This window comes from Ambystoma mexicanum, chromosome 10, assembly GCF_040938575.1.
Source record: "Ambystoma mexicanum isolate Mex_15411 chromosome 10, UKY_AmexF1_1, whole genome shotgun sequence".
Lineage (NCBI taxonomy): Eukaryota > Metazoa > Chordata > Amphibia > Caudata > Ambystomatidae > Ambystoma > Ambystoma mexicanum.
In genome coordinates, this window is record NC_090932.1 from 1,212,998,331 (window position 1) to 1,213,010,593 (window position 12,263).

Sequence of the window (12,263 nt, forward strand, 5' to 3'; positions counted from 1 at the left end):
GTGCTCTTCTAACATAGTTGTCCAGAACACCCTTTCTACAAAGCCAGGGCCTAATTTGGAAGGAAATGGCATTAATGTGCTCATTGGAAATAGTTTTCAAATACAATAAATGTGACCTTAGCTTCTTCATAAGATTTTGGAGTGTAACGAAAGCTACAATAATAGCTACAGTAGCGGGAAACGAGCCTATACACCAATTTTCTTTCCTTGGAGAATTCTTTCGGATTGCAAGTTACTAGTTTCGTAGATGGAACCTGTACGCTCATGATTTGAAGGTATATTTGAAGCTCTTTCTGAACATTTCAAACATGTTCAATCTAATTGTCTTTTTATCCAGGTAGCGAGTGCAGCTATCTTATGATTAAAGTGATTTCTGTACGTAAACTGAAGAAAAAAATGGCACATTTAGGGCCTGATTCTAAGCATGTGCTAAAAGCAATGCAGACCATGTTCCCCAGCAGTTTCCCGCAACATCATTCTGAGGTGGGTGGAAGTATTGGAGACGTGATGTTGCCTTTCCTGTAGCAAAATCTGCTCAAATATCTCGCTTTGGGAGAAACATGTGCTCCAGTGGCAGTACGAACATTTCTTTAAAGACTGCCACTTTTCTAATTTGTGAACGTATCCAGAAGCTTTCAGCAATTTTGAAAAGTGGTGCTGCAGTCTGGCAAATACTATTTTTAGACAGGGCAAAGGGTGTAATAGAGGATAACGACACCTCAGAGATGTTGTTTGTTTATCTCTTTATAATGATACTGATAGAGAACTGTCAATGGACCTTTCTTGCTGCATCAGTGAGGAGGCTTGGTGTACGTTTCTTTTGGATACATTGCAAGGCATATCTGACACAAAATAATCCATTCTATCAAGCCATTGAAATTTGAGCAGGATGAAATAACAAAGATCATTATTGGCCTCAAACCGTCCCATGCTTTGGGCCCTGACGGGAAGTCAAACCCCTTTTTGTGGTCAGACATTTTGCAGTCACTGTCCATGGAGATTATAAATAGAGGTGAGATACAGGATTCTTGGAGAATAGCACACCTTATTCCCGTATTTAAAAAAATTAAAAGAGAGAACTCTGAGAATTTTAGGTTACTGTCATTGCTAGAGTGTCAGTAAAATATTCTCCACCTTTCTATTGCGTGAAATAAGTTTAAAAACCTTATTATGGTGGTGGATGGACTCCACTACAGAATACTGTGTGGGAATGGGAGCAATATTGAAGGATGATCCTGGAGTGATTTTGAACAGCACAAATGTGCTAGTTCTACTACAGGAGGTTCCTCAATTGTGATCCATGAATCCTACAGGAATATACTTAATTGAGTGTATTGATGCTAATAGAACTTATAATTGTCCACATCTGTCATTTCTGATCCTTGATCTGCTGATTTGACTATATGTGAGCCAACTTCTTCTGGGCTATGAAACGTTTGACTCTAATTATCCCTGTCATGAAGATCCTAGCAAGACAAGCACTTTGAGAGAGGCAGATAAAGGAGCAGAAGCATTTAAAATGCACGCTATACCTATAGACGGCTGCCGATGTCCTGTTTCAATGGTGATTTGAAGAAACAAATGATGAAAATAAATACTGACTCTCAGACAATGACTCTCCAGCCACAAAATGATTGTTCCTGGTTGCCCGTTGTGTTACATCCATTGAGAAATAAGAGTGAACCTCATAAGAAACATTCTTCATATTTATCCTTTAAAACTCCTCTCCTGGAATACACTTGATTTACCAATCTTCAAAGCAGTAACCCATTTCCCCAAAATGTACAGACTTTCATGTAATATTACTGCAGGCGTTTTGGTTAGCGTAACCCCCAGCACTTGATGGGTTTGCTGGGCGTGCTTTGGGCTTGTTATTAACCATAATTTATAACATTCTTGGAGGGTCTTTAACCTGATTGAATGACTCCATGCAGGGCATATTAGCCATCAAGCATTCCCGGCTTTTAATAATGAGCACAAAAAGTATGATAATAATTAACATCAATTGTAATAGTTTTGCCCTCCACGCAGTAAGGTACAAGATGATGGTTGGATTGCAAACTTGGGCTGCGGAATGTCAAAGATTTAAAATATTTCAGACTGTCTTCTGTGAGAATCAGGATATTATATAGAATGATTATGTAATCAGACTGCTTCAAAAACAGACCATGAGTCTACATTTCCTGCATTGATATAATGGAAGCATTTGATGGTATAAACAGAGCCATCTTTTGGAGAAAACCCTATAAATGGGGCATCCCTGCATGCCTTTTAAGCACTCTTGTTGCACACCTTTCCAACTCACACATCAAATACTCTAATTGTTTATTTCATCAATGAAGATAATGCGCTCTTCTAACATAGTTGTCCAGAACACCCTTTCTACAAAGCCAGGGCCTAATTTGGAAGGAAATGGCATTAATGTGCTCATTGGAAATAGTTTTCAAATACAATAAATGTGACCTTAGCTTCTTCATAAGATTTTGGAGTGTAACGAAAGCTACAATAATAGCTACAGTAGCGGGAAACGAGCCTATACACCAATTTTCTTTCCTTGGAGAATTCTTTCGGATTGCAAGTTACTAGTTTCGTAGATGGAACCTGTACGCTCATGATTTGAAGGTATATTTGAAGCTCTTTCTGAACATTTCAAACATGTTCAATCTAATTGTCTTTTCCTCCAGGTAGCGAGTGCAGCTATCTCATGATTAAAGTGATTTCTGTCCGTAAACTGAAGAAAATAATGGCACATTTAGGGCCTGATTCTAAGCATGTGCTAAAAGCAATGCAGACCATGTTCCCCAGCAGTTTCCCGCAACATCATTCTGAGGTGGGTGGAAGTATTGGAGACGTGATGTTGCACTTTCCTGTAGCAAAATCTGCTCAAATATCTCGCTGTGGGAGAAACATGTGCTCCAGTGGCAGTACGAACATTTCTTTAAAGACTGCCACTTTTCTAATTCGTGAACATATCCAGAAGCTTTCAGCAATTTTGAAAAGTGGTGCTGCAGTCTGGCAAATACTATTTTTAGACAGGGCAAAGGGTGCAGTAGAGGATAACGACACCTCAGAGATGTCGTTTGTTTATCTCTTTTTTTACATGCAAACACAGTGCTTTTGAAAGAAGAATCCCCTCGCAGTGCCTGCCCTTCATTCCTCATGGTTGCTAAGGTTGTTGTCAAGCAGTAAATCAGTCACATGCAAAAAGGGTGGGTTTGATGCCAGGCTGCCACATTACCACTTTATCAGAATATGCTACTTTTAAGGAAAGTGTTCTTCCTATATGGAAGAACACTTCCCTATGTGTGCATGCAACTCAGAAACATGGCCTTAGTTCCAGTCTTCTATATCACCCGTTTGCACTATTTACAAGAAGGGACAAATGCAGATCTGAATAAGGTATGCTGAACAGTATCCAGCTGGTACCGATTCAGATGTCTGGGCATGTTTCCGAAAAATAATGAGAAATGGCACGCAAAATAAGAATGTGCATGTGCAAAGACGTGTGTTTGGAAAGGAAAAAACGTGGTATTACCACTCATTTACTAACACCAAGTGGTAGTGTGCATGTGCAGGAAATATCTGCATTTGCCACAGTACTTATGAAAATGTTCACCACAAACAACATTTTGAAGGAATTCCTAAAAGATGGTATTTCATGCATGAAACTGGCCAGGTATTCCCCGCAACTTAAATACCCACTGCTATGAAATCAATGGCAAAACTGATAGCAATCCCTGTTTTCTGCTTAACTTCTTCAGGCTATATATTTGGTGGCATTTTCAATGCTCTAGAGGAGAATAGGCATAAACACCAACCTGAACAATATCAGGACCTGGGCCTTCCTGAATATGAAAAAATAATGTTCTTCCTTTTCTAGAAATCCCTGATTTTATTTACCGCATATTTTCTGATATTTCCTGTTTGGCCTTCTAGCTGGAGAAGAATGACAATGTAGCTCTAAAACCAAATGACATCTGCCTATATATATTTTATTAGCAGTACATTGGTGGCCTGGGGCGACTCAAGAGATACACAACATTAGACAATCCACCCTGATAAGAGGCACACACTCCATGCTTTAGATGATCAAAGGGGAAGGAGAATGTTGACCTAATGGCTGCATCATTTAACAACATAAAGCAACCAGCAACTTCTCAAGGCTGGAAGCGGTTGCAGTATAGTTTTCAGGTCTATATGGACATTGAACAATATGGTTGACCAATTATACTGCTCAAGTTTGCTTGGGAGTCTTCTCAAGAGCCCGAATACGCGATGGGCTTTGCCGGTCTCTGTATTATCTACACTGCAACATAACAGTTATACCTGCTCTCATCACTGAAGAACTTGCTCAATAATTAGCAGTTTTTTTAGCCACACATTACAGGCTCCTAATCTGCATTTAAAAAATAACTTTAGGATGATCAATTCATGAATAAATGTTAAGTGCAATTAATAAAACACATGAAATAACTATATGCCTCAACATGGAGCTTCAATTACTGAAGCACATTGAATACGCAGCATGAGCAGAGTACACACCCTCCTATGTCAAGAATGGACTTAACAAATCTATCGTTATTGAATAGATACTAATATGCCTAGTGAACACAGAGTCATAGATAGTGTGGTCCACTTTCTATGACCAGTGTTCACTGTGCTTATAAGCAGAGAAATGGGGGGGTGGGGAACATGAGGTAAGGACTGATTTGGGTTGGTGTGGGAAGTAGGGTTAGAAACAATATGGTGGACAGGGAGAGGGTGCAGGAAGATAGGCAGCATGGAGGAAAAGCCACCCATTGAAGGGCACATAGGCAGGTTGAGCAGGGGGTAAGTGAGCCAACAAGTGATTGCATATAGGATAGGGAGGAGGAAGGGGAGTGTGGACTGGTGGAAGTATGGGGTGAAAACCCTCATTAAATACCAGCCAGAGGCAGAAGGGGGATGGCCAAGAGGCAGATCAGGGGAAGAAAATTTGGCAGGCAGGAGCGTGGAAGAGCATTTGGGTGGGTGGGATTCAGTGGTAGGGATTCCGTGGGAGGGACATTGGCTATACACTCCTTGCCCAGTATGCAAGCTAAATCCATGAACCTGAAGATATGTTTCTGTTTACTAGTTCTAGTGTACATTCCCAGTATCTGCTCTGTCTCTTCTATGGCTTTTGCTTTCTTTGTTTTTTCATACGCCCCGCTCCTCAGTGCATACTTTTCCCCTTCGTCTCCTCCTCTGTGTCCGCTCACCACAGACACTCTCTCTCTGCTTCTCTTCACCTTGAGCGCTCCCTTTCCTCCGTGCAGACTCTGGCCATTCCTTCTGAAACGTGCATTAACTGCCACTGCTGCATCGTGGTTACTGCAGTCCCTTCTCGGAATTCCCTCTGTGGACTGGAAGCTTCTCTGAAGACACACGTTGCTATTGAAACCACTTCCCCTCTGCCTCAGCTAGGTATCTCAGCTGGGAATAGTAGCTTCCTCTCGGGGAGACCCTTTCTCTACGGGGGGGGAGGGCAATCAGAAAGAAGAAGACTGCTGCAACACCGGACCCACTCTCTTCGACCTGAGTCAGGAGAGGAAGACACTGCTGATTTTGAGACAGGTTACTATTTTTATTTATTCAAAATGTGTGTATTATTTGCCTCTTGGGTTTTGCAGGTGCTGGCCTGGTGCCAGAGCGAAAAAGAAAGCTAAGGAAATAGTGACATACTTTATCCAGGTCTAGCAAATTGTTTCTGTTTCACTGGTGCTCATAGCATATAAACAAGTCAAGGTAATACATTAATTATTTTGCATCAACAGCATCATTAATACGCTTCTCGACTTCGTTGCACCGCGAAGCGTGAACACGTTTGGCGTTTGGCCATTACACCACAGAGGGAATGTCATTTTCTTTATTATTTTTATTGGGAAAAGCAATTCATTTGAATGGATTAATTGTGGCTGGTGGGAGTTGCCTTGTGCACTCAATTAATTATCTAACACGTATGAATAGCTACTGCTCATATGTCCCCTTAACCACACAATTTACGCTATGTCACTGGGGCCACCGCTATTCCAGTCCTTTCATAAACACATACATTCTTGGAGTTGTTAAGAGGGAGGGTGGTGTGTGTGTGTGTGTGTGTGTGTATATATTCTGCAAAATATGGTCTCAGAACTTCTGTTTGAACCTCTATGGACTCAGAGGGTGCCTTATTTGCTTGCCCTAAATTGCCCGAGCACTCACACCATTAATAAATATTGTCTTGAAATGTCCAGGCTTTCACATCATTGTAAGGTTTTGCCATTAGAGGCACATGTGCTGCAGCCCACACACTATCCTAATTATTTCCCGAAGACAAGGTAAGGTATACGCTGACAATGGAAGCAGCATAGCTATTTTTAAAACAGTTCAAGGGGGATTTCCAACACGAGTACTTTTTAACTACAATCCAAAATCTTTATTCCAAACACATTTATGTCACGCGCATTGATGATAATATTATCATCACTCTCCCTTGGAGAAAAATAATAACATTTGAACGCCTTTTGATCTAGAACAAATATCTATCCCCATCTGCTTTAACTTTCTGATCTGACAAATGTGAGAATACCCAGGAGTAAACAGGACATCCGTATGAATCGATATATTCAATAAAAAGGAAGGCTAGAAGTGGAATGGTGGGGGTGCAGTAAAGCGCCAAGTTGCTGGCATTTTAACTCGAAGATCTGGATACTAACCAGAGGTACTCTTCTATTGATTTGAAGTTTAGGTACAGAGCTGAACCGTTTCAGAGAGGAGAGTGCACATACCTAGATAGGCTTCCGGTCATTTGTGTATTTGATTGAGCACTTACGAAGATTTTCCTCACAGATGTTTGATGGGTTCTCAACAATCATTAGTCATGTGCTCGCAGCACATATACTAAAATTGGAACGATACAGAGAAGATTAGCATGGCCCCTGCGCAAGGATGACACGCAAATTCGTGAAGCGTTCCATAAAAAAATAAAAAAAATAAAAAAACAATCATTAGTTATTGCAGTTATAACACTGTGGCAGGACATAACTAAACTAATAAAGTAAGAGGTAGTCAAGCCAAAGTTATCAGAGAAAGTGATATTTAATGTTTTAATTGTATCTAATAAGCACATTTGTAATGTAAATACTGAGGAGTGTAAATTACATTTTGTCTGTGCTTTTGTACTCTTTGCTGGTGCAAGTAAAACACCAAAACTAAAATGGAAGCAAAGCAAATAGGGCACTATTTTATCTTGATCTTGCACTCCCTTTGGGATTCATTGGTGCTCCAGGCTAATACACAAGTGAATATGCTCTGTGCTTTCTATTGTATAACTGGCATTATAAACAAAGTTGCCAAGAACACATGTGCAAACATGACATGCTAACATAAATGTGAAATCAGTCAACAATAGTTCAATACAGCTAATTGATGCATGCTTTAGATATATGTAAACAGAAAGAAAAGCACGTCTGTAACAGAGTGCACTGTTTCTTGGATGTGCATGAAATATGTATGTGCCTTGATGTACATTTTCTGTGCTTACATCACATACTGTGAAAAGTAAAACCATTCTGAAACAGAGCTCTTGCATACATTTGGCCACTCATTAATCATCTGAGAAATGGAAACCCAAGGGGGCTAAAATACCAAACTAGAGGTTTAATAATAACCCAATAGGGATATCTCAGGTTACACACGCTATACTAAAACACACTGTAGACACCAAGACAAAACCTATAAAACAGAACTATTTACAACAATACTTAATCATTCGGAGCGGCAATCTGTGAGTTTATCATAGAGATGCTCCTAGTTATAGACTGGGAACCCGCTATGCTCATGTTTATGAAAGCAACTAATCAAAATATATTTTTCATCTCAGGCATAATTCTATCAACAGTGAAATCCCATTTGACGGGTGGGCCTTACTCACAATGGACAGATGGCTAATCTACTTCATGTGCACTGCCTTCTACACAAGCAGTAGTATTGTAACTCTGAAAGTATTGTTACTGAGCACATGTACACGAGTGTATATGTACACGTGTACACAGTGGACCAGATTCCTCAAAACTAGATCTCAGAGGACCTTACGCAAATCCCCTTTTTGACCCCTTTGTGGATTTACACAAAAAAGTTGCGGTTTTCATTGGGGGTTTCCATACATTTTAAACTGCATCCCAAATTCACAAACAGGATGTGCTTTTGAATGTTACGGAATTAGGCACAGGGGTGGTGCTTGAGAGCCTGAGTGAGAGGGCCGTAGGGTGACGGAGCTCCTCTGCAAGCAAGGTTTGTCACAGGAGTATAATACTGGCCCACCTCATGCACAGGAGATGATTCTTGAACGTTTCAGCTGCTAGGGATCCGGTGCAGATAGGGTCCAGATGGTAGAAAGAATGCATTGTTAATGCCTGAGTTATCCTGGGATTTTGCTTTTTGTGGCTTGTGACATCCACAGTGGGACTGGTGATTCAACCGGGTTCTCTGAGGCCAGTGCACACTGGGAGCAGGTATGTGCCGCGGCCCCAATATTATCTCCTGCAGAGCCCTTACAGTTTGCTCTCTCCAAGGTGGTGCAGAGCTGCCATATTAAGCGACTGAGTCACGGGACGTGCTGTGGATCACCACCACCTTCACGGCTAAAGAAGGGTTTGCAAGGGGGTAGACTCTGGGAGGTGGATGGTTTGGCAACTGCACCTTGCACACCAACGCAACAGATGCTACTCTAGGCCTAACACAGCCGACTGATCTGACTTCTCACTGCTATCACCCAATACCATGCACTACATCTGGTGCCGGCCCCAGTGACCTGCTAGCTGGGATAACTGCCCATTCTTGCGTGTGCTGTAATTATGGGACCACACCTCACAGATGACAAGCAACAGATCCTGGCAAACACCCGGCAGAGCTAGCACTAAGAAGAATGGACGCCCATGACTTTATTAGGTCCTTCAGAAATGGTGTGGCTCACCTTGACCTTCTAATATGGCAGTGGCTGACGGTCTGTGATAGTGATCATATACTTGTCCCGGTAGATATACAGCAGTGCTTCCCATGCTCTTGGTGGCCTTGCTCTTCTTATTAGGTCTCGCCTCACGTGCCTGTGGCCAATACAACACTACCTGAACAATGTCAAGGCTACAACACCTTTATTGTTATTCCTCGCTCATCATGATGTGCTTAGGCTCTGAATGTAAATTAATGTGTACACACCCGGCAGCGGTATGCCACATACATCTATGGACTCTGACATGGATTCTGCTGGCAACGACATCCCCACCAGCACACTCTTGCACTGTTCGACTAGAAGACACCTGAAGATGGAGGTTCAGATGCAACTGCAGGCTATACTAAGTGAAGTGAAAACCATTAGACAACGGACTCAGGAATCGAATAATACAGTTCAGGACATTATGAGATTGCTGAAGGATGTCAACAGCCGACTAAACACTCAAGCAGAATGCACAAGGGGCAATGAACAAAGCATCAGCATGCTGAAGAACAATTATAACATCATCTCCGCGGATCTAGACAGGGTGATTAAGGAGGTGCAACGCTTGGTGGCCAAGGTGGAGTATCAAGAGAATATGTGCAGGTGCAAAAATCTCCACCTTGTTGGGATACCCGAAAATGCTGAAGGTACCTAATTAGAAGCATTCATTTACGGCATCCTCCTTGATAAGTTACAAATGGAGAGTGCACACTCTTACACCAATGGACGAGTACACAGAGCCCCCATCCCTAAACCAGTCTTTGAAGACTGCCCGTGCATTATCACTATTCACCTCTTGAATTTTCAGAAGAAACTGGCAATTTGTAAGGTGTATTGAGCAGTAGGGGATGTGTAAGTAGAAACATGTAAGGATCTTCAATGCTTTCTCACTGGAAGTCTCCAGAAGCATGAGGGTTTCAACCTCTTGTTCAAGGGTTTGAAGGACTCTGAACACATATACTACCTGAAGTTTCTGGCGGTGTGCTGTATAGAGCTCAACCGACAATAGCACTCATTTGAAGACCCGGAAGAGGCCTGGCGATTCTTAAAAGAACAAGACATTGTTTCTATGGACTATGTTCCATCATTGAATAAGGACACGCAAGCAGCATGCCTCTCACCGCAACCACAACACTACCCCAGGGTGCGAGATGGATGGAAAAAGGTTGTAAAACAACCCTGGGTCCCAGAAAGTAGATGAGGAATAATGACAGCATTCAAAACACATTTGTCAACCATTGTTGGGGCCGACCGCTGCGCTGACCAGCATCTGTATTCGGTATTCAGTGCTGGAGTATATTGTGGTGGTGATCTGACTGATCTGGACCTAAGTTTGACGGTCTGCCATGTATGGACCTGCGCTCTCACTGATCTTCTATGTTGATCTTCAAGGGACGAGGTGCTGTGTATAGCTCGCCACCCGTGGTTAACCATTTACCCCCTGACAATCTACAATGATTTTTTTTGGAAATATTGTGTCCGATGTCACACACCAAGGGACAGTGGGATGCAAGGGAATGGGATGCAGCCTACAGGCTTCATCCTTGTTACCATATCCATGAGTAAACCTGGTTTCTTATTGGAATCTAGCTCCTCCATTCCAATGTTTGTATTTGTGTTGCTTGTTTTATAGTATAATCTGTGCAGCTCTGTCATGAGCGGGTTGGAGTAGCAGCACACTAACCCCTGTCAGGGAAAGAGAGGAGTCTCCATTTGTGTTCCTTTTAAGGTGATTAATACATAAACGGGCAAGAACGGTTGGTATGTGCTGATTCAGGGAGGCCTCTGACAGCAGCCTGTTACGCAATTCAATATTTTTTCACCCACCACCAATACACCAAACCTCTTCAAGTATACTTTTGATGCTTGCGCTCGATTCTTGGGTAATTTGACAATTGTGGGTGGGGATCTGAATGTGACCTTGGAAGCGCAATTAAACAGACGCAGCACGGGATCGACCACCTTCCCTCCTCTCAAAAAGCATACCACTCTCTGCTCCCTTTTGAACGACCTCTGAATTCGGGATGTCTGGCGGTCTAAATAAATGGGGAAAAAGGACTTCAAATTTTATAATAATCGGCACCACAACTACTCCAGACTTGTCTTTTGGCTTTTACCCTCCAAGGCTATGGGCGTGGTGGATAAATATACTATCCTTCCAATGACTCTCTCTGATCATGCACTGTTCTCCTACACATGACACTCTCTAGTGCTCCAAAACAGGTCTCTTTGTGGAGTTTGAACCTGGCAGCTTTGAAATACTAGACTTTGTCACACATATAAGGAAGGATTAGGTGAATATATGGCAGAATAATCTATCAGCTCTATATAGCTCATAACTGTTGGGATGCCTATAAGGAATACCTTCAAGTGCAATGTATATCATGATGGAACCAGACCTAAAGACTTGGTCTGAGTGTGAGACACAGCTGAACTCTGACTTTCCCAATTCCAAGAAACTGCATAAATACACACATGACCCTGACACGTACACACACCTACTGAAACTTCGGGCAGAACTTAAACAAGTGTTGTAACTTCACATTCAAAAATTATTTACGAGTAGGTCCCAAGCGTTCGATGTAGTGAGTGATAGACCATCTCACATGATGGTGCTAGCATTGTGAGGTAGACAGAGGGCCCAAATAATTGATAGCATTAAAGAAAGGTTGGGGCGTCCTTCTTACGGGATGACAATATAAATTCCTGATTCACAAAATGTTATAAAGAACTGTATGCTGAACCTCCCTATCAAGACATATAGCAGGTTATTGATTTTCTGCACTCCACTCCGCTGCCAAGGGTCGCAGAGACCCAGTTAGATGCTCTCAATGTTCAGATTACTGTGGTCGAAATAACCCAGGCAAATAATGCCCTGGCACCAGGAAAGGCATTGCCTATCGATCTCTACACATATATGGCTGAATCACTGGCCCCAATTCTGGAATCATTGTTCTCTGAAGCGGGTTGAGCATGGATCTCTCCTGGACACTCAGCGCCAATATTGTAGTTTTCCACACAAAAAAGGCCATGACCCTGAAGAATGCAGGTCCTACTGCCCTATCTCACTGATCAATTCCGACACAAACATTCTAGCTAAGTGTTTGGCACATCGTGTCAAAGGAGTACTTCTGTTGCTGTTCCATAAAGATCAGACAAGATTTATCCAAAAAGGCATCTGGGGCATAATTTAGGATGACTGCTACATGTCATGGCAATAGAAGCGGAGCCGGACGGTGTGATCCTATCGCTAGACACCGAAAAGTAT

General features: G+C 42.2%; 1 pseudogene; it reads left to right on the plus strand.

Moving 5' to 3' along the window:
* The first annotated feature begins 6,882 nt into the window (after positions 1-6,882).
* Positions 6,883-6,983, plus strand: LOC138496835 (U6 spliceosomal RNA; annotated as a pseudogene).
* The last annotated feature ends 5,280 nt before the right edge of the window (positions 6,984-12,263 follow it).